At 33.7% G+C, this 5,168-nt stretch overlaps 1 pseudogene; it reads left to right on the top strand.

Annotated features, from left to right (window-relative positions):
• Positions 1-1,603: 1,603 nt before the first annotated feature.
• LOC105625598 lies at positions 1,604-2,509 on the top strand (annotated as a pseudogene).
• Positions 2,510-5,168: the final 2,659 nt, after the last annotated feature.

Here is a 5,168-nt window from a genome sequence, read left to right as displayed (position 1 = left end):
AACGTTAACGTAACGTTAACGTTAACGTTAACGTTAACGTAACGTAAACGTAAGTAACGTAAAGTAAAGTAAAGTAAAGAAGAAGAAGAAGAAGAAGAGAGAGAGAGAGAGAGAGAGAGAGAGAGAGAGAGAGACTGATTTCAGAATACAGTTAATAAAATAATTTACATCTATGAATTTCCTTTAAATATGGTCACTTGTGATATCATGTATATTTTACTGTAAGATGTATGTAAATAGTATATGTCTATGATTTAATGAATCAAAATCTAGGTAATTAAAGTAGATAGTGTCGTTAGTTACACACATTCTCAGTAAAACTTGCATGTGAAGATAGTACTAGCCATCAACATTAGAAGGATGTATACTCTGCAAATTTGAATTTTGTAAAAGTCTTTTCTTTCTTTCCTTTGCCACATATCGTATCTTTCCAGCATATTCTAAACCCTCATAAAGTTCTTCATAAATTCATAATTCTTCGAAAAACAGAAGGAAAAGGAGAAGTAGAAGCTTCCTTTGTAGATTAATTATTTTGCAAAATACAAATTATAAGAAATATTGCGAAGAATACTTCGATACTTGGAAAAATGTCGAGGCCGCTTATTACCTGCATTTGCGCGCTTACCGATGCTGAAATTATCCCCCTGGTTAGAGAACATCGCCGGTGGTGCAAAACGACGCCGGTGGGTATGATTTACGTTGGATAGCAGGACCATTCTTTCGGGAGGATAATCCGGCGGGTTCGTCCGGCGGTTCATTCATAATGCACAGCCATTTATAATGCACATAGGAACGATGCATGCAGGTGTAATTACAACTCCGTACTCTGCACCGCGCGTCCCGCACAACGTCCTATCCCACCCTCATTTGAGTAAACCGATGCTCTTTCCTAGTCGTCTGGTCACGTTGCGAGGTCATCTTTTCTACTCCTTCTCAGCCATTCGCAGACAGTCCTCCTAACTGCGACTCCGTGCAACTCGCGCTAACGAGCGTCCACTTGATTCGCTTTATCGATTAATAGATTACAACAATAGTTGAATTTTAATGGATTCTCCGATGACACATTACGAAGCTCACGTTTCATATCATTTTCCTTTGTCGGTTAAAAAATTTATAAAGGTAATAAAATGCCGTTGCGAATAATAAATTCAAACGTAAAGTGGAGTAATATTGATCTCCTTTTGTTTATTTTAGATGTATAGTTATAAGTTGAATGAATATAAAATCTATTTTTTTTTTATTGCGATTGTATACAATTTTTTTACCTTTGTATTGTTTTCCTACATTTAAAAGGTAAATCTTAAAATATATGATTTCAAATTCGAGGTGAGCTATAAAATTTATCTCATCTTTATGTTATTATCGTCTATATGATTAAGCGCGATTTAATAATCTATAATTTATTAAATGTTATCAAATTGTACAAGAATTATTCGATCTCCATTAAGTGTTCATTTTATTGATTGTAAGCTAAAGAGGAACCATAAACTCGGCGTATCCTATCAAGAAAAACGTTTTAGTTTGCCGATGATTTCCGGCTCTTTCAAATGCTTTTCTATCTACTCGTAGGGCAAGATGCACAAGCTCCGTGGAAGCGACGAAAATGGCAAAGACGACGAAGGCGATGAGCGAGGAACGACGGAAAATCCAAATTGCTGCACAAAGCTCTCGCGCAATCAGGTTCCTGGTAATCCTCGCGCCTTCAAGTACTTCGGCACGATCGCGAAAGCCAATTATGTGGCTGACGTACGTACAGGTGCGGCTTTAAAGCGGCTAAGCAACGGGGCGAATACGAGGGCATGGAAAGTGCATTCCGGCGGAGCGCGGAATTACTCGATTAGAGCTAATTCGAATTATGCTACAGCTCGTTATCAAAATCGCTAATTGTTAATTGGTACGCGCCAGCATTGCACGCGAATATATCGTCGATGCGTAGCGAAACAAGACTCGTTGCGTTGACGTAATATACTCCGCTTTATAGATAAAAATTGCAATCTCGAGCATAAGTTAAAGAATCGCGAAATTGTCTAAAATTCACGTTGAACAACAATCGAAAACTGTTTCTCAAGTGTTTATCTCATTTCACCGATCACTCTTTCGCTGTCTTTCAAATATCTTGCAATATTTTCTCCATCGGACTGCGCTCACGATTATCGTCGGAACGCAATCGCTGCATCTCATGGGAAAGCCAATTCTCTCTTTCCTCTTTCTTTGTTATTTTGGCGTGAAGAAACAGCAAGACGCATGTCCTCGGTGGGATACATCCTCGTTTCTCGATCTTTCGCCTTCTAGTGCGTTTCCGCGGTCGACTCTGATAAATTGCGAGCGGCGAGAGTGTGGAAATTGCATACGCCATTGCACGTCCCGGGTGTACAGTAATCGTCTTGGACGTATGCGCGACGCTTGGTATGTAAAGGAAAACGGAAAGAATAGGAGAGCAAGCAAAGGAGAAAGTACGCTACAGTACGGATGTCCAGACAGTGAATCCTCTCAGGATTGGTCTCGTTAGTCCTGCGTGACAGACTTACGGCACCCAAGACTCGTCCCGCCTCGGCTACTCATCACGGCTTCGGAACGAGATGTACTGGAGAGACAAAAGGATGTTGGGTTTCTTCCTTCCAAATTACGTTCGTAGGCTTCTTGCCAAGTGGAACTAGTCCTCGAAAACACGCCCGGCAGTTATATATACATATCACAAATAAAAACATAAATCATCAAGTAGTTATAATTAAATTATTAAATTATTGTAATTATTGTAATGGTCAATTAATCTAAAAAACTGTACAAAGTGAAGATCATACACACATATCTTGTATTACTTTTGATTTCTTTTAACCTTTTGATGCCAAATTCTGTTAACTGGTATTGATAAGTCTGCGAGATTCATTTAATTTATATTGAAAGGCACTAATTAATTTTAAACCAAAATGACATAATTCGTATAAAAAAGAATAAATATTAAATTTATTTTAATAACAATGGATGCATTCAGCGAACACGATCGAATGAGTGTTCAGTAATTATTGCCTGATTGAAGTAGATCCACAATAAATCTAGAAAAATGTATCAATAGCAATAAACGCTCATTCAATCAATTCACTGAATGTACCTAATAATTTGCAGATATTAAGAATTGATTGAGTGAATTCAACAGATCCGGCATCAGCTCTGGAAGGTTAAATTTAATTATACATTGTTGTCAAAGACGAGTATTTGTCTGCAAATTATTTCTCTACAAATTATTTCTCTACAAATATTCAACGCATATATTTGGAATTTGAAGTTACTGAAACGTAATTTCGTACAAAATTTACTTTATATGCAAAAGTTTTTTTCCATATTTACTGAAAATTTGTATATTGAATATTTGCCTAGTTCATGAGATGATCGTTTCGAAAAAATCTAACATTGGCACTAATGTGGATATCATCTTCAGTCCATCAGTGCTGATTGTTTGGCTGCGCAGAAAATACATTCTCTAAATGATTTTTATCTCAATAAATTATTTCTTCTCAACATTCGCATATCTCTTAGTGCGTTTTCGAAAAAGAGAAAGAGAGAGAGAGAGAGTAGTATACAAGATGGCTGGCGGCACACACGCATCCAGAATGGATAACGAGAGAATTCGAGAACAAATTCGAGCGTGAGGAGGAGCTGACTTGCTGTCAGAAGTTTGATTTATATGTTAATCGTCAGACAGCAGTCGCTGACGATGTCGACAGGCACTGCTTGCTGCACCACTCTTTTACCTCTCATATTATAACTATTCTCAAAATATCACGTATAAGTAGACATCGATTATATCCGGAGATAGATATTGATAGATTAGACAGGAAATTTGAATTTAATCATCGATCAGTTTCCGAAGAGGCTGTCGGGAGGATTGACACTCAAAAAAGGTTAATATATATATCACATAAGTAATAATTTATTTACAATTTATTTAAAAAGAAGAAATATAACCAAGCAAGATAGAGAGATAGAGGAAGAGAAAAAAATATTAATAAAAATATATGTATTAAGAATATATATTTTTTTTTATTTTACAAAATGTGTAAAAAAATGTTTAAAAAAATTAATTCTCAAATCTTTCGAATAAAATTCCATGGAATTTTTCAATAAATTGGGTATTTAAAGTTTAAATTTCATTAGTTTTCGTATATATTTGCTTCTAAAGATAAAATCGATGACGATATTTATATCATATTATTCGAATATTAAAATTTGTATTATTTTAATTACACAATCTCTATGAATAGATGATTAATTAACAGACAATAGATCAAAATTTCTGCCGAATCAATGATAGATAAGTATGAAAATGATATGACTCTGGCTCATTCATAGCGAACCTATGGAATTATTAGAATTTCATAACCGATATATTGAAAACCGCTACAGTCCATATTCGAATTCCAAATGCTTAATTGAAATAGATATGAAAGATACATACGGAAGGGTAAGCTTTAATTGAAATCGCGAATTTTCAATTAATTAGTCGTCAATCAATAAAATTCATGTTAAAATTTCACCAACGAGAAATATCAAATTAAACCAATCTTTTTGAATGGAATTTTCTTAGCTGGTTTTTTTATTCGAAGCAATGTTTATATTAATGATAAAATTTAGCATAAAAGATGTATGTATATATATATATAATATATATAAATTTATATCATAAAATTTATATATATATGTATATACTCGTTATACAGCATAATAATTTATATTGTTCTAAAAAAACATACAGATGTATATATGTTGGGATATTTTACTAAAAACCGATGAACAAATGTGTTATCAAAGTAAGTACTTTTTATTTACTGGCTTTAATTATGGTCTATATTTTGCTTTAGCAAGTTATAAAAATTGAATAGAAAGATCCTTTATGATTCTGTGCAGATGTTTTTGTGCAGATAATAATAACAACCATAATTTGTTATGAGAAAATAGAGCGGATGAAGTTGAATAGAAAAAAGTTCCCAAAAATTTTGTTATCATAATAATTACAAGAAATTAATTAATCTGCAAATAAGCATCTGCACAGAATCATAAAGGATCTTTCTATTCAGTTTAACCAACTCTATTTACAAGAAATGATACAGTTTTATATTTCTGTTTATCTATACATATATATATATATATATATATATATATATATATATATA

This window comes from Atta cephalotes (assembly GCF_000143395.1).
Source record: "Atta cephalotes unplaced genomic scaffold scaffold00003, whole genome shotgun sequence".
Lineage (NCBI taxonomy): Eukaryota > Metazoa > Arthropoda > Insecta > Hymenoptera > Formicidae > Atta > Atta cephalotes.
Note: the sequence above shows the minus strand (reverse complement) of the source record. Positions and strands in the feature narration are given on the sequence as shown.